A 19,325-nucleotide genomic window follows, 5' to 3' on the forward strand; every position below is an offset into this window, starting at 1 on the left:
CCGCTGGCCACTGAAACTGCCATAACTTTTGCATATGAGGTCCGAATCGAGCAATCTCAAGCTTGTTGGATTCTCGACGACCAAAGCTATCCAAACAGGAGATGCCAATGAAGTTATGAAAATGCGAGTGAAGTTGGAAATCTTAAGAACATGGAGTTATGAAAATGCCAATTATATAGAGATGTGAGACCTCTATGAATGAAGAACCAAGAAAAACTTCCAAAATCGAGAACATCATAGAAGATGCATATGGACTCCGTTTTCGATGAACTCGAGCTTGTCATGAAGATGACCATAAGCTCTAAAACTCAGAAACACCAAACAAGAACCAAGATATGATGCAAGGATGCAAATGGTTTGAGCTCTCAACGAATGATATAATCGAGCTACTCAGTTGAGAGCCCCCCTTGATAGTACGACAAACTATCCTACAATAGAAAAACCTATCAAGGACAAACCTATACCTTGCACCTAGTCCTCTTGAGCTAGATGGCGATGATCTTTGTTCACTCAAGATGGACCACCTTTCTTGATTGTGTTGGTTTGATGAATAGTAGTTGATTGCTACCCCATACCCATTATGGGTGAGCCACTCTTTAGCACATCTTCACAAGTCCATTGCCGCCACAATGGACGGCAAGTTTCAAGCATGATATCTTCGTGATGCTCCACTTGAACTTGCACATCGCAATCTTGATGATGATCACCACTTGATGTCATCCTTCATATGTTGAATGAGATCTTCCTCTTGACGCAAACCCATGGAAACACACCTAACCCCACATAGAACTCTCAAGAAGACCATGGGTTAGTACACAAAAGCGTTATGGACAATGCTTACCATACCATGGGATCACTTGATCCCTCTCGGTACATCTTGTACACTTTGTGTGTTGATCATCTTGATTTACTCTCTGGTTAGTCTTGATGAACCTTGTGTCCTTATGACCAATCTTTGGATAATACTTTGAATACCACCTTGGTCATCATATAAACTCCTTGAAACCAACAGATGGACTTCAAGAAGTGCCTATGGACAAATCCTTTGAATGTAACTTAAGGCAACCATTAGTCCATAGGGATTGTCACCAATTATCAAAACCACATATGGAGAAATATGCTATAACAAAGGGGGATCGCTTGTCTCGCACCATGCACAAAGTCGCCATACAAGGTCCATAAACACAAGTGAAAATGCAATAAAACGATCGACTACACATAACCACTCCCATGCAAATTCCGTCCTAGTAGAACTCTCTCCCCTTTGGCATCAAGACACCAAAACGGAAAAGAGAGATGCTAATGCCCCATGGCTCAGTCATCCTCCTCTGACTCCTCAGTCTCCTCAGAATCATCCTCATCAACATCATCATCATCATCATCATCATGAGGCTCGTCATCGTCCTCCACAATCTCATTTGTAGCAGGAGTAGAAGATGCAGAAGCAGGATGGCCCTAGCCTCATCATTAGTCCAGGTGATGTGCTCGTAAATCCACTTCTGCTCAGGAGTGATACCCAGAACCACTCTTAGCCTGAATGTGAAGAGCCCTTATAATGTGAACCTGCCTACGTCTGGCCAGCTTCTCATTGACATGGGTAGTATAGAGATTGTTCTGAACATGAGGCTGAAGGCAAAAGGTCTTGCGTACCTTGTTAGCGAGCTTGGTGACCCAAGAGGGCTGGGCCTCGGCCTCAAGCTCAAAATCGTTGTTGCGGGAAGTGGAAAAAACATCCTCAGGGTGATCGGGGGGAATGCGAGACAGAGCATGGTTCTTCTTCATGAGCTGCTTGATCTCATGCATGGTAAGGTTGGCGAGAGAAAAGAACCCCTCACCAGGTCTACGAACATCCCAAAATGACTTCGGAAAGCACATGACAAACGAAGCATAAATAGGAACCTTCCGGTTAATGACCATGATGTACATCTCGTCCCACATCCAGTTGGACACATCAAAAGTAGCCTCAGAGTCGGCTACAGTGTGCATAGCCACGAGCAGGTCCACCTGGTAGACATGAATCTCGTCTTGGTTTCCAACTTTGGGCAGAAGCACATTGCAGAAGACTCCGTGCATAATATCATAAAGTGGTAGCATATACTTGGACTCACCAATAATACCCCGCCTTAGAATGTACACAGGGACGAGCTCCTCCTTCTCCATGGGAGAGGCATAGTCCTGAAGACGAATGCCACCATTGCCAGAGAGACCGGTATCATCCTAACCCAGAGCATTGCAGAACGATCTCCAAGGAACACTGGGAAACTCATTACAGCACATGAATGATATGGTACGGGCGTCATCAGTGCCGAAGTGAACCGTGGCATAGTAGGGATGAACGAGTTGTACATCAAAGTCACAGTTGATGGACATGAGCTCAACCAAGTCAAACGCCGCGCATAGTGTCAAGGCCTCACAAAAGTAACCTGCGTTAGCCCGCTAGTGATCAAGAAAAATTGTCCATTGCATGGCTAGCTTGTTCTTGTTGCGCTCAAACAGCTTGTGCACAATCCTAACCTGCATCCCATTTCTGAACTAAGTAGTGGTCCACGAGCAATATGGACCTCGTAGGGATTCTGGACAAGAAACCTCTCCCACATTGGTAGCTTCCATCTCCTCAAGGGAATAGCAATCTTTTGTTTGATAGCCATACACTTCTCATGATGATTTGGCTTGGTGGGAGCGACAACTTCCTAATCTGAATGATCCTCGCTGCGCTTGGCCCGGCGGGCTTGCTTCTTGGTCTTCAGTTGTCTAGCACAGCAAGAACCTGAGCCACCTGCACACGCATGCAACCAGCACATGGGAAACTCAGAATAGATGAGAGGATTGTACACAAACAGAGGGATATATTATGTGTGAGGCGAAGAAGATAAAATAGTGGTGTGTGATTCAGACAAGTCAATTGAACCGCCCAACCAAGCGGTTGTATCGTTGTGGCGGTTGTACCGCTATAAAAAGCGGTTGTACCGCTTGTACAAACAGCACCATGACAATGGGGAACTGGCGCATTCGGATTGGAAGCACGCACCAATATTTGGCATTCTAAGCAGCACAAATAATAGGAGGTATAGTAGTGATATCTTTCATCTAATAATTTGATTAAAACACGGGAGACCAAGCAATACCGTAACAATGGAGGGTCCAAGGACAGGACCCAAACGGGGAGAGGAACAAGGCAATACCGATATCCATTGGAAGAGATCACAGAGCGGATCCGAGAGAAATCCGCTGATCGGGGGCGCTGGAGGGCACACCGATACAATGGTGACTGCAGCCGGCGGCTAGGGCAACGAAAGAGGTAGGGCATGAAGGGAGGACTGAATACCCCTTCGGCCCGACACCTTTAAATGTTCGTACCATCGTGGGCGGTTGTATCGCCCAACCGGGCAGTTGTACCACACCAGGTAGTTAGAGGTAGAACCACCAGGGCCACACCGATTGTACCGCTAGGATGGTACAATAGGTGGACTGAGCGATTGAACCACCGGAGCCACAACGATTGTATAGCTAAGATGGTATAATCGGTGGACTTACCATTTGAACCACTAGAGAGCCCGACCACAGTCACCAACGACAAGATTAACATGTCTACAATTGGAAAAGAAGGGTTCCTCGAAAGAGGATGGATTGGGATGGAATAGAGGCAATGATATATGGTGAGGTATACCCCAAGGTGTAAAAGAATCAACAAAGAAAGGGCCCACCCTTGAGAGGTACACACACTTAGGATCTCTTAGAAAGAAAACCAAAGAGAATAAGATCCAAAAACATGCAAATAGATTATGAACGCAAAGGAGCATTGGCCAACGCCACCTATGTTTGAGTCAATTGATATGGCACCATGAAGATCTTAACCATCGGCCCATGACCAAAACTCGTCTTTGAAGCACAAGTGCCATCAAGGATGAAAGCACAATTGCTCCCTAGGGTGGTTATGATAACTGATCACAACATATGCATCATTTGACTAATATGTTTATCCAAGTATTTTTCAGAAAAGTTCAAAAGATGCTTTGCTAAAGGCTTGTCTGGAGATGCCTCTTGATGCAAGAAAGGAATAAGATTGGCTCAAGCTTCAACCTAGAAGACTCTTCATTTTATATTTGTGAGAAATAACTTTTGAGTCCATAGGAAAACCAATACTATTAAAAGAGGGTGAGGTATTAAAATGAACTAGTTGCTCAAGTGCTCAAAGTTAGCCACCAAAATACTCAGTCATTTTTCCACATAACCATCGGTGACACCAACTTTCCCATTTTGGCACAACCGTGTTTGATCTCAAACATAACCCTAGCCATTCCCACCAAATCGGTGCAACGAAAACCATATCCGTGCTACCGAGTTTGGGTGACTAACTTTCTGTTGCCTCGATACACAGAATCAAAATTTCCAAGTTTGAGTATCGGTGTCACTGAGTTGTGCCATCTAACCGTTATCCATCTTTTCGGTGCCACCGAGTTGTGTATATGGATTCCACCGAGATTCAAAAATTGTTTCCTTTAGTGCACGTAGGTACCACCGAGTTGCCACTTTAGGTCTAATGGTTGGATTTTGTGTGCTGCCTATATATACCCCTTCACCCACCTCCCGTTCATGGGAGAAGCACTCAAAACACACACTTCATTGCGAAATCCATTTTTCTCAGAGATAACCATCTACTCATGTGTTGAGACCAAGATATTCGAATCCAATCATTTGAAACTTGATCTCCAGCCTCCTCAAGTTGCTTTCCACCAAATCAATCTCTCATGCCCATGCCTATTCTATGAGAGAGTGATTTTGTGTTGAGAAGACTATCTTTAGAAGAACGAGAGCAACGAGTTCATCGTTCTACCACATCTATTACCTTTTGGAGGATGGTGCCTCCTAGATTTGCTAGGTGTCGCTTGGGCCTCCTACTTCGTGCTGTGGAGTTCAACCAAGATGTTTGTAAGGGTAAGGAGATCACCTACTTCATGAAGATCTACCCTGAGTAAGGCTTGTCTTGCTTGGGCGGAAGCCGTGGTGGAATAGACAAGGCCGCTTCTTCGTGGACTCCTTGTGGGTGGAGCCCTCTGTGGACTCTCGACGCCGTTACCCTCCGTGGGTTGAAGTCTCCACTAACATGTACGTACGATAGCACCACCTATCGGAACCATGCCAAAAATCACCGTGTCAACCTCATGTGTTTGATCTCCCTACCTTACTCCTTTACTTTACACTTCCATGTTGTACATTCCGCTACTACACTCTTAGAACTGCATGTGTAGGGTGTACTAGACTTGCCATAACCGCCAAAACTGCCCCTCAATTAAAATTGGGAAAAGGCTAAATTTTTGTCTTGTCAAGTAGTCTAATCACCCCCTCTAGAAATATTTTTGATCCTACAAGTGGTATCAGAGCTTTGGTCTCCATTGCATTGGTTTAACAACCTAGGAGAGTATGGCGTCTAGCGAGGGAAATTATCACAATAAAGGTCCATACTTTGATGGCACTAATTTTGCTAGTTGGTAGCATAAGATGAAAATGCATATTCTTTGTTTTAATCCTCCCATATGGGATGTTACTCGTGTTGGTGTGCAAGGTAATTTCTTCGGAGAAGGGCATGAACCGTATCGTGATGCCACAACAGATGAACTGAAGATGTTGCAACTCAATGCACAAGCCTGTGACATCATCTTCAACTATTTATGCCCCGAAGAATTCAACAAAATCAGCCAGCTTGAGAATGCAAAAGAAATTGGGATACTTTGATCGATATGCACGAAGGTACTGATTCTGTGAGAGAATCTAAGTTGGATGTGCTTCAAAGTCAGCTTGACATGTTCAAGATGAAGGGTGGTGAAGGTGTCGCTGAAATGTACTCTAGGCTAGCTCTCATCACCAATGAGATTGTCGGCTTAGGAAGCAAAGAGATGATGGACAAATTCATCATCAAGAAGATACTTAGAGCTCTTGATGGAAAGTATGACAATGTGTGCACATTGATCCAAATGATGCCAAACTACAAAGATCCCAAGCCAAATGAAGTCATTGGTAGGATTGTTGCTCATGAGATGTCACTTAAGGACAAAGATGAGATGCACAACAAGTCAAGCTGTTCTTACAAAGCTTCATGTGATGCTCCCGCTACTTCAAAGGACAATCTTGTCACCGATGAAGAGATAAGCCTCATGGTCAGAAAATTCAACAAGTTCTACAAGAGTAGAGGCAAAGATAGAAGCTCAAGCTCAAGACATGATGAGAAGCATTCGTCCAGTCATGACCGAAACCGCTACAACTGTGGGATGCCCGAACACTACTCCAATGAGTGCTCAGCTCCCTACAAACGAAGAGAAGAGTCACCTCAATAATGAAGCTCAAGGGATGAGTCACCTCGCAAATGGAGAAGGAGTAGAGAAGATTGTTATGAATGAAGACACTCACGAAGAGGCAAAGAATCGGATAAGAAGGAAAAATACACCAAGAGCAGCTTAAGAAGAAGACATCAAGCTCATGTTGGTGAATGGGTTTCTAGCTTCGAGTCTGACAACCAATCCGAGAGAAGATACCACTCCAACTGCGACTATATTCAAGATGAAGGTGTTGCCGGCATTGCACTTGTTTCCTCCAACTCCAACGACCTATTTGATTCACTAAATGAGGGGTTCAGAAACTGCTTCATGGCTAAAGGCCCCAAGGTATCACACCCAGAGTATCTTGATTTTAATAGTGATGAGGATGAATTGTTTGGAGAAGATGACTTGTTGTTTGATAAAACTAGTGATTGCACCAAAAACGAACTTGCTAATAATCATGCTACTAATAAAGAGAATGAACGACTAACTAAAGAGTTAAACACTCTTAAGTTAGCTCATGAAAATATTCTAGAAGATCATAGAGAGCTTGCAAGAACTCATGAGAAGCTATGCTTCGAGAAGCTCAATTTGGAGCAAGAGCATGAGTTCCTAAAAGCGATCAATGATGATATTTGAAAGAAGAGTTCTTCTTATCTAGCCAAACGATTACTCTTGTCTACTTTTATTCCACAAGTTAAATCTAAGAAGACTAGTAACAAAGGCAAGAAATTTTCTTGATCTAGTAACAACAATGCTAAAGCTAAATCTAATGATGTTGTTGCTAGTAGCTCTCTCGATTCCACTAATTATTCTCTTAGCCAAGTTACACTTGAGCAAGAAAATAATCTATTGGAAGGGATTATAGAGAGAGGTGTCTTCAAGTGTCTTGCCGGAAGTAAGCAATTTGAGGAAATTGTGTGCAAGGAAGAAGGACATCGAAATAAAAAAGGTGTTGGCTACTTCAACGTCAACGGAGATGATTGGGAAGAAGGTACATATCCCATTCCTAAGTTTGTTCCTCAAGAAGAGAAGTATGATCCTACTCCTCCCAAGGGAACAAGCTCACAAGATGGCCTTCTACCACCAGACCACAAGGGCAAGGGAAAGCTTCAAGAGGACATTGACTTATTTGAAGAGGAACCCCAAGTCAAGGTCAAGTGGATTCCCAAGAACACTACTAGCACTACCTCATCTAGTGCCACCACAACTCCAAGGATTCCCATCAAGTTGATGAGGATCCCCAAGAGGAAGAACTAGAAAGTTCTTGAGGGGTGACTCCACCAATGAAATTCACTCTTATTCATTTTGGCAATAACTATATGCAATCAACCTCAACCATATGCATTAGTTCAAGGAGTCACACATTCCCGCAAAGGTAAGCAAGGAACAAGGTAATTGTGTATCTTTGGACAACATCCCATGTGTGTTTCACTCCATGTCCAGAGATATTCTTGCATATGTTCGTTATGCTTTGGGACTAACCCATGTAGGTGATAAGAGTTAGAAACAACTAGGATTGCTCCCAACTCAAGATGATCTTCATCAACATTGAGCATCCACCACTACTTCACCTACTTGAAGCCTTCTACGACAAAACCCAAGGTTAGTTTATCCCTCTTAGGGTGGATGTCATATCAAGGGGGGCCTTTGATCTAAAACTTGAGTATAAACAACTCCTAAGAATATGAACACATTAATGATTTATGTAAAAGTCGTAACCCCACTTGTGCTTAACGATGAGCATGACTTATGATCAAGTACTCTTACTTGGCTCCTAAGTCAGTATACTCATATATAGATGACTTTGTCATCTCCCAACTGCTTGATAAATTCTAGGATGTTTCTGCATGTTAACCATATTTTATCTATCATCTTATTGTGCGAGCATGTTGGTCTGCATATTTTTGCTCATTCCGGGACATCCAATTGTTGTTATTTGGATCTTGATTTATCTTTTGCCAATTGGATGGACAAGAATTCCTAGGACCCTCCTCTATCTATCTATGCTTTCTCATCTCAAGTTCTATTCATCCTTCATCAAAAAACTTGAACAAGCGCTTGTTGATCCCTCTGTGTGAAGGAGCACTCGGAGCTCAATATCGTCAAAGGCTGCCATCCAAATCCTCTTTGTGAATCTCGGTGAAACCAACCCCACACACTCGGTTCCACCGAATTTCCAAAGTTGATCTAGTTTTTCAATCTCGATACCACCAAAATCACCAACTCAGTTACACCGATTTTCCCTCTCAATTTACAACATAGGAACTCAGTGAAACCGATTTTTTAATCTCGGTGACACCGACAGTATTGGGTATATAATATTGCGGACCGGATGTTTTGAAATCCACTCCACAAACGTTTTGTTCCCGAACTCTAAGCTCCTGCTGAAGGACCCTTGGTCATCGCCTTTGCCTCTCCGAGCACCTCCTCTGTTGGGATTTGCCGCCGTCGACAAAATCTTCGCCACCGTAGTCGGACCGCCACCAAGTTAGGGTACGGATCCGCCTTTCTCTTGCGCTCCTTTGATCAATCTCATGCGCATTATAATATGTTATATATAGAACACGTTGTGCAAACCCTCCTCTCCACCCGAGAATATCGTAGCATAGAGTACGATGGAATTTAGGATTTGATCTCCCGCAGCATGCAACTCGGTGAGACCGAGTTGGTAAAATCGGTTCCACCAATTTCATTTTTAGGGTTCCTTAGAAGCAACTGGGTGAGACCGAGTAGTTCTTTTCGGTGACACCAAAAAGACTGCCAAGTCTTTGTTATTCGAGTGGATTTTCTTGGTGACTCCGAAATGACCAACACGATGCTACCGATTTCTATTCTGCACAAGATCATACCCTAAGTTTCTGAATTCACATTTTGAAAATTTTCTTCTCTGTTTTGTGATGATCTACCCTTCTGCTCCTCTATATCTATTTCACATGGTTGTTGTTTGCTAGTTTGCTGGTGAGTTGTTGCTTGTCTGTCGAGATGTCAGGATCTGAGGATAGCCAGAATAATTTCAGAGAAAATAGTGTTGAGATGGACTCAGGCACAAGTCCTGAGAAGACGGGCTCTGGCCCTGGTTCTTTCAGCTCCCATGGCTTGCCCAAAGAGTCGCCAGGCACAGGAAGAAGCTGAATTCAGATGAAGAGGACTCCAATTTTGTGCGAGAGGAAACTTCAACTCCTCAAAAGTCTCCTAAGAAGACTGCCAGGAAAGAGAATGCAAGCCTGCTGATCTTAGGGCTCCTGAGTCTGCAAGGCGGAGTACGACACTCTCCACTGATAAACCTGCTAAGAAGGCTGGTGCAAAGAGAGCCAGGAAGAGGGTGATCCATGTCACTACAAGACAAACTTCTATGTATGAGGACCCAGAAGATGTTGCTGGAGAAGATGAGATCCCAGCTGATGCCCCTCCTCCTCCTCCTAAGAAGAAGAAACTCCTAAGAAGACTACAAAGGATATTTATGCAACTGCCAAGGAGAAAGGCCCTGCTTTCAGTGCCTTCGTTGTAGAGGAAGAAGAAGAGAATGCACCCATTCTCAGAAATATAAAACCAAATCTGCCACTGCACAATGCTTCTCATCCAGTAGCTGAAGATATGAAGAAGAGGAAAGATGCAGGTTTGAGGAGATGGAGGGCTGTTTTGTATGACAAGATTTCTATGAGACTGTTTTGTATGAAAAAAGTCTAGCTGTTAGTGACCTGAGATATGTTGACTAAGATTACATCAAAGCCAATGAAGATTTCTTTCCCCATGTGCAAGAAAATTTCAAGTCTATAGACATTGAAGATTTTGTTGGAAAAGAGATGACCCGGAATGATGAACTGATCATGCAATTCTACTCGAGTGTTCATTTCTATGGAGATGGTTCTATTGTCTCGATGACTGATGGTCACAAGTTCATTTCTCGATGACTTTTTAATTAATCTTAACAAGTTAAGGTAAACACTATACGGGTTCACAAATAATATGACAAAGAGGTGACCCCTATAGAAGCTATCAACAAGACCTAGTAAGACAAGTAAGATATAGTCACAAGTAAAAGCAAATACAAAGTAAAGGTTAGAGATAACCACAAGTGGAACCAATGGAGACGAGGATGTGTTACCGAAGTTCCTTCCCTTTGACAGGAAGTACGTCTCCGTTGGAGCGGTGTGGAGGCACAATGCTCCCCAAAAAGCCACTAAGGCCATCGTTTCTCCTCACGCCCTCGCACGATGCAAGGTACCGTGATTCCACTATAGGTGCCCTTGAAGGCGGCGACCGAACCTTTACAAACAAGGTTGGGGCAACTCCACACAAAGCTTGGAGGCTCCCAACAAGACCACGAAGCTTCACCACAATGGAATATGGCTTCGAGGTGACCTCAACCGTCTAGGATGCTCAAACACCCAAGAGTAACAAGATCCGCAAGGGATAGGTGGGGGAATCAACTTTTCTCTTGGTGGAAGTGTGGATCTAGGCCTTCTCAACCAATCCCTAAAGAATCAACAAGTTTGATTGGCTAGGGAGAGAGATCGGGCACTTTTAAGCTTGTGGAGCAACAATGGAGCTTAGAGAGGTAAGAGATAGTGTTCCTCAGCTAGAAGAACACTTTATATAGTGGAGGGAAAATTCAGACCGTTTTCCCACTCTCTGCCCGAGATCCAGCGGTACTACCGCTGGGAAGGAGCGGTACTACCGCTGCCTGGCGGTACTACCGCTGGATGCAGCGGTACTACCGCTGGGGCTTCCAGCGGTACTACCGCTGGCCCTTGGTAGTGCATAAGCACTACTACCGCCGAGAAAGTCTTCGCAAAAGGGTCCGTCCACGAACTACCGCTAGGTAGGTGGAACAGGGCACCTGGAGCGGTACTACCGCTGGCCAGCGGTACTACCGCTGACCACGGGCGGTACTACCGCTGGCCAGCGGTACTACCGCTGACCAGGGGCGGTACTACCGCCAGCCAGCGGTACTATCGCTGGCAGTCCAGCGGTACTACCGCTGGGACCAGCGGTACTACCGTTGGGGACCATTTTGCAGAGAAGCAAAGAACAAAACGGCGAGGGCCGCTCCAAAGATAAAGGAGAGGGAGAAAAAGAGGTGTGCGTGTGCAAAGATAGATTCCACCCAAACCTTTCCCCTACGGATCCCCTCTTAATAGTACGGCTTTCCTATGACTCAAATAAAGAGAATCTAGGAGGGCGCCGTGCTTCCGTTCCAGAAGAGAGGAGTCGTGTCGTCTTGTGCCGTTGACGAGTGTTGCCTGAAACCTTGACACACACGATTAGTCCTATACGGAACTGTCATCAATCACCAAAATTACTTAGGCATAAATTATGCCTCAACAATCTCCCCCTTTTTGGTGGATTGATGACAATACCGGATTTGCATGGATAATAATATGAGAGTAAAGAAGATAGAGATATATGACATATGACTCACAGCATATGATGGAAATAAATCTAATCTCACATAAGAAAGATCATGTCTCACACACAAGATAGCAAACGAAGCAAACCAAGTTCAAAGCAAATCATACGAGATAAAGCAAAGCAATGCAAAGTGCGAATGAAATCAAATCCCTAGAATCCCTAGACTCTCTCCCCCTTTGGCACAAGACACCAAAAAGGGGGCACACCTAATGTCACAGGTAGCTACTCCTCGTCTTCAGGATCACCAGACTCGTCGGTCCCCTCCTGGTCAGTCTCCTCCTCCTCTTGCGCCTCATCACCCGACCACTGGTACCCCTGAGCCTGCATCCAAGTAGCCTCAGGCGTGATGTCGTCCTCTGAGCCACTGGAGATGTCCACATCCAAGGTCCTGAGAACACGCTTATGCCTCTGGCGGCTCTGCTTCTGAGCCACGTGTGTCTGATACTGACCCTTGGCCTGCATACAGAAGAGAGTCTTCATCTTGTCCTGCAACTTGATAGCCCAAGATGGCATGGCAGACGAGCGGGACTGAGAGGCAGGTCCTCTACCAGCAGCCGTCTCTGTATCAGTGTCCATGTGCTGAGAAGATGAAGATGGGTTGGTCCATCTGTCCTTGACGCGCAGCTTGATTGGGTCATGCACAATGTAGTCAGACTGTGCGTAGAGCACCTCATCCGGAAACGCCTGTTGCCACTTATGGCAGATGTATGCAAACAGGTAAGGCCCGTAGATAGGGACCTTACGGTTGATGATGCAGTTCCATAGTTCTGTGAACATCACATCTGCAATACCCAGTTGAGCAGACTCCACAGACATAGCCTCCTCACACAGTAACAACATCTCAGCCAAGGATCCATGGACCTCATCGAAGTTACCACTCCGAGGGAAGAGGGTGTTCCGAAAGATGCGGTGCATGATGTCTAGGTGCTTGGGAAGCACCCCCTTCCTCAGATATAGTGTCTGCGGTCTGTCCTTTGCGAGGCCCTTATCAGAGGGGACTGGAGCATGAGGACGCAGCCCAAGAGGGGTGTCAGCACCCTGAAAATCAACGTGCAGGAACTGCATGAACTCTGTCCAGGAACCAGTCATCTTCTTTGACCCAGTCATCCATATCATGGAGCGCTGTTCATCATGGGAGAAGTGAACTGTGACATAGAATTGAGCAACTGCCGTAGGATCAAAATCCGTCCTGAAGGTGATGATGTTTTTGAGGCCCATCTTGTCAATCAAAGCAAGGGCATCACCAAAGTACTCTGTGTGCCGCTGAAGGTGTGCCAGATCAATCCACTGGACAGAGACATAGTTCTTCTTGAAGTTTGCAATGACATCTCGATATATCCTGCAATGGTCCTTAACCCAGACATTTTCAACACCATCGATCTTCTCCCTCTCCTGGAGATAGTGGTTCTTGGTGCGAAATTGCAGAAAATCCTTCGGAGACATTGTGCGGATATTCACCCTCTTGTCCTTGTGAGCGACCTTCTTGAAGGACTTCTTTTTAGGGGGGAGACCAGACGTGGCAGACCCCTCGGGCGCCTCTGTGTTGCGAAACTGTTTGGATGCCGTGTCCCGTGGGGGGTTCGAACGGCGAGCAGAGCCACCTGTGACACAGACCACAAAGCGAAAAAGAGGCGACAAGAAAAGTCAAGGCAATGGATCTTGAAAGAGCAGAAATGCATTGCTAAGCAAAAGAGAAATACACCGTGAATGCTTCTGGCGGTAGTACCGCCACCCCCGGTGGTAGTACCGCTGGGGCCTGGCGGTAGTACCGCCAGTCCTGGCGGTAGTACCGCTGGGGGTCATAGCGGTAGTACCGCTACCCCTGGCGGTAGTACCGCTGGGGGGTCATAGCGGTAGTACCGCTACCCCTGGCGGTAGTACCGCTGGGGCCTAGCGGTAGTACCGCTACCCCCTGGCGGTAGTACCGCTGGGGGTTTGACTTTCAGATCTACACATGTAAAACTCGTTTTCGAGGGCATGGACTGAATATGAACATTAAGGCGTACACCCCAGCCCTAATGACAAGAGGAACACATAGTAATACGAGGTGCAAACATGCCTAGGCAAGAGAGAGCACGTTTCAGATTTAATCCAAAAGTTCAAATATTCGATCTAAGACGGTGAAATCCTAAACCATGGCAGCAATCATAACAACAACCATTGGACCTATGCTCCCCTCAAAAATTTCCTTCATGCCATCCAATAACTAACCATAGGATCAATAAGATGAATCCAATCCCCAATGCTCCTAACCCTAGAACACGAAGAACAACCAAATAGAAGAAGGGAGGAGCTTTTGTTACCGGGATTCATGGCTTTGGAGGAGGAAGAAGAAGTGAAGCAGCTTTTCCACACCAACGGGGAGAAAGAGCTCCACGAAGTGAGATCCAATCGGGGGGGTTTTCGGGGTAGGGGAGGGAGGAGCCGCGAGGAAGAAGAAACAGATTGAAAATCGGGCTCCCCCTCCCTTTATATAGCCCAAGGGGTACGGACAGCGGTAGTACCGCTGGGGTGCAGCGGTAGTACCGCTGACCTGGCGGTAGTACCGCTGGAGTGCAGCGCCAGCGGTAGTACCGCTGACCTGGCGGTAGTACCGCTCCCCCTGGCGGTAGTACCGCTCCCCCTCGAAACCCTAGAAATATTCCAGCCGGCCGAGTTAGATTTTGAGCTCTGGCGGTAGTACCGCTACCCCTGGCGGTAGTACCGCTGGGGTCCTGGCGGTAGTACCGCTACCCCTGGCGGTAGTACCGCTGGGGTCCTGGCGGTAGTACCGCTGCAAATGTCGTAGCGCGGCTTTAAGAAAAGAGAGGGACTTGGGCATATGACAAGTGAGTAAGAAGGGATGACTTCCAAGAAAATGTACTGACTTGTCATTGTATATCCTCTCCTTTATACGCACGAGAGGATGGAGGGGCGGTGGCCGTGGCCACCTATGTTTGAGACAATGGTATGACACCGCGAAGAATTATCCTTGGGTTCATGACCAATGCTCGTCTTTGAAGCACAAGTACCATTTGACAATGGCTAAAGTGAAAGACTAGCTTGATTTACGCATAATAGGGGGAGGGAGAGTTTATTGAGAGAACAACACTCCCCCTATGTCCATGCCTACATCTAGACCAAGATGGAATGTGAAGTGAGGTGCAATATGCCTAGTTTCAATCCACATTACTTGAATCAATGATATTTAGCTCATGCCTTAACTCCCGGAACCTTGCTTCATCAAGTGGTTTGGTGAAAATATCTGCAAGTTGCTCTTCAGTGTGAATGAAGTGAACCTCAATATCACCTAGCTTGATATGTTCACGGATGAAGTGATGACGAATATCAATATGTTTGGTTTTGCTATGTTGCACTGGGTTGAGGGAAATCTTGATGGCGCTTTGATTGTCACATAGAAGAGGCACTTTGTCACAAGTGACACCATAATCCTTTAAAGTTTGCCTCATCCATAGCAATTGTGCACAACAACTTGCAGCTGCCACATACTCAGCTTCGGTGGATGATAAGGAGACACAGTTCTGCTTCTTTGAAGACCAACTTACCAAAGAGCGACCAAGGAATTGGCACCCTCCAGATGTTGACTTCCTCTCCACACAATCTCCAGCCCAATCTGAGTCAGAATAGCCAACTAGATTGAAGTTTGCTCCTTTGGGATACCAGAGGCCAAAGTTTGGGGTATGAGCCAAATATCGAAAGATTCGTTTGACAGCCATGTAATGACTTTCTTTTGGTGCGGATTGAAACCGTGCACATATCCCTACACTCAACATGATATCCGGTCTAGATGCACAAAGGTAAAGGAGGGATCCAATCATGGAGCGGTATACCTTTTGATCCACTGCTTTACCATTGGGATCACTGTCAAGCTTGCATCTGGTTGGCATGGGAAACTTGACCGGTTTGACATCTTCGAGCTCGAACCGTTTGAGCATGTCATGAGTGTACTTGGCTTGTTTGATGAATGTCCCTTCTAGACCTTGTTTAATCTCGAATCCGAGGAAAAACTTCAACTCTCCCATCATGGACATCTCAAACTTCTCAGTCATTAGCGCAGCAAATTCTTCATTGAATGAAATGTTAGGAGAGCCAAAGATAATATCATCAACATATAGTTGGCATATGAACAAATCCCCTTTAACCCTCTTAGTAAAAAGAGTGGGATCAATCTTCCCAATTTCAAACCCACGATCTTGTAACAACTCAGTAAGGTACTCATACCACGCGCGTGGGGCTTGTTTAAGACCATAGAGTGCCTTATTGAGTTTGTACACATGATTGGGGAGCTTGGGATGTTCGAATCCCGGGGGTTGTTTGACATATACCAACTCATTTAAAGGACCATTAAGAAATGCACTTTTCACATCCATTTGTTGTAATTTGAAGTTATGATGAGAAGCAAAAGCAAGTAGCATGCGAATAGATTCTAGACGAGCAACAGGGGCAAAGGTTTCACCGTAGTCGATACCCTCGACTTGGAAGTAGCCTTGAGCCACCAATCTTGCCTTGTTTCGAATCACAATTCCATTTGTATCTTGCTTGTTCTTAAATATCCATTTGGTCCCAATGACATTATGTTCCTTCGTTGGTCGTGGCACTAAATCCCATACTTGGTTGCGCTCGAAGTTGTTATGTTCTTCGTGCATGGCCATAAGCCAATCCTCATCATCGAGCGCTTCCTGTACCTGTTGAGGTTCACAATACGAGACAAACGCGTGATGCTCACAATAACTCCAAAGCTGTTGACGAGTAGATACTCCCCTTTTTAAACTGCCAAGAACATTCTTCATAAGGTGTGATTTGACTCTCGGCTTGTTCGCATTCTTGGCTGCTCGACGCTCCAAGAGTTCTTCATTAGATAATGGAGGTGCGTCGCCTTGTTTTGCTTGTTTGTTCTTGCGTCTTGAGCCGGTTGTTGGAGCTCCAGACGGGAATTGTGAGGCAGTTTCCTGATCATCTTGTCCTTCGACTTGAGCAAGATCACTGGTTTGATCTTGTATTAGTGGTTTCTCTTGATCATGATCTCGTGTTGGTTCAAGGTCTTGGGGTAGTGCTTGAGTGGGCATATCACCATTGTTAGGCAATTGATCTTGACCGAGAGCTTGATCAACTTGTTGAGAGTCTTCTCTTTGTTCGTCGGAAGCGTGTGGGGCTTGTGGGGGTGATGGCTCCACTCGAGTAGAGCATTGTCCTTCTCCTTCGGCCACAAGGGGTTCCTCAATGGGGAGTATTTGACCAATCCCCATTCTTCTTATGGCTTCGGGAGGAATTTCATCACCTATATCACAAAGACCACTTTGCTCCACTTGGGAGCCATTATTTTCGTCAAACTCCACGTTACACGTCTCCTCAATTAGTCCGGTGGACTTGTTGAGGACACGGTAAGCATGAGAGTTTGTAGCATAACCAACAAAGATACCCTCATGTGCTCTAGAATCAAATTTAGCTAACCGAGCTCCCTTTTTAAGAATGGAACACTTACAACCGAATACCCGGAAGTACTTGAGGTTGGGTTTGTTTCCAGTTAGAATCTCATACGGAGTCTTGTTCAAGCCTTTGTGGATGTAGAGCCGATTGGACGCATGACATGCTGTGTTGATGGCCTCTGCCCAGAAGTTGTATGGAGATTCGAATTCTGCCATCATTGTTCTTGTAGCGTCTATCAAGGTCCGGTTCTTCCTTTCTGCCACGCCGTTTTGCTGAGGGGTATATGGTGCAGAATATTGGTGCTTTATTCCCTCATCACCTAGAAACTCATCTAGGGTATAGTTCTTGAACTCGGTGCCGTTGTCACTCCTAATCATCAAGATCTTTGCTTCATGTTGACGTTGCGCTTCATTGGCAAAGTTGATGACCGTTTGTTGAGTTTCACTCTTCCTTTTGAAGAAATATACCCAGGTATATCTTGAGTAATCGTCAACAATGACTAAGCAATACTTTCTGCCTCCAAGACTATCAAATGTTGGAGGACCAAACAGATCCATGTGAAGAAGTTCCAATGGCCTCTTAGTGTAGATAAGAGTTATTGAACGATGAGCAGTTTCATGAATCTTTCCTTCAATGCAAGCACTGCAAACACGATCTTTAGCAAAGCTCACATTTGTTAGTCCATGAACATGGTCCCCTGTCAGAAGACTTTGCAAAGACCTCATATTGACATGAGCTAAACGGCGATGCCAAAGCCAGCCCACGTCAACTTTAGCCATTAGACATGTCGCAGTCTTAGTGGGTCGCTTTGAAAAGTTTACCACATAGAGACCATTTTCGACATGTCCAACATAGGCTACTTTAAGAGTCTTGCTCCTTAGGAGGACCACAGTGTCAATATTAAAGAATGTGGAAAAACCCATGATTGCAAGTTGACGAACGGAAAGTAAATTGTAGGCAAGAGACCCAACAAGCATGACCTTCTCAATAGACAAATCTTGAGAGACGACCACCTTACCAAATCCCAATACCTTTGACGAGGATGCATCAGCGAATTGGACATGGGTGGGCATAGATGGAGAAGGATGCACATCCACCACTAAGTCCTTGCTTCCGGTCATATGATTTGTTGCTCCACTATCGAGCAACCATGACACCCCACCGGAAGCAAACTCCTGCAATAGATCAAGGCTTGGTTTTAGGTACCCATTTTTTAATGGGTCCTTTCATGTTAGAGACAAGGGTCTTAGGAACCCAGATAGCCCATTCAATATCTTCATCGTAGGAACCAATAAATCTGGCATAAACATGCCCATCACTAGCACAACATAACACATAAGAGGAATTGAGTTTGCCGGCTGTGTTAGTAGTAGCGGCTTTGCCCTTCTTGAGGTTCCCATAGTCCACCTTGTTCCTATTCACCTTCTGAGTCCCCTCACCCTCCTTGACAAAGATGTCCATGAGGGTGAGAGATCATTTGCTCTTGTTCTTTCTTTTACCTTTTGACTTGGAGGTAAGTCCAAGTCCTTCCTTTCCTACAACACCCTTTTGAGTGCTCAAGAGGTCGTTCAGACTCTTCTCACCTTGTCTGCATGACACAAGGCCCTTCTCAAGTTTCTCCTTTAACTTGGCATTTTCTTCCACAAGATGAACATGCTCACAACAGGGGTTAGTTGCACAAGTATTATCAATTAGCACAAAGGGAGGACAAGTAGAGATCTCCTTGGTAAGCTTTGCTTGGAGTTGATCATGAGACTCTTTCAGAGCGAAATGAGCACCTTTCAAGGCTTTGTGGGCCTTGTCAAGTATATCAAACTCTTCTTTGAGTCTGTCACGGCCAACCTCAAGAGCATACTTTTCAGATTTAAGCATGCGAGTAAGAACAACATCATGATCTAGTTTCTTTTGCATTTTAGTGCAGTCATCGTTATATGACTCCTCAAGAGCCAAACGAAGAGTGCGCTCTTCTTCTAGAGTACTAGATAATTCGGCAATTTCAACGGCATAGTCACGACTATGTCCATGAAGCTCGGAGATGGTCTCCTCATGAGACTCAATGAGGTCAGTGGCCTCACCCAGTTGTTCCAAGAGGGCAACAAAATGCTTCTTGGTTTCTCCCTTAATAGTGCATAAAAACTTATCAAGATCATGCTCATTAAGTTCTCCAAC

Source organism: Hordeum vulgare, chromosome 4H (genome assembly GCF_904849725.1).
Source record: "Hordeum vulgare subsp. vulgare chromosome 4H, MorexV3_pseudomolecules_assembly, whole genome shotgun sequence".
Lineage (NCBI taxonomy): Eukaryota > Viridiplantae > Streptophyta > Magnoliopsida > Poales > Poaceae > Hordeum > Hordeum vulgare.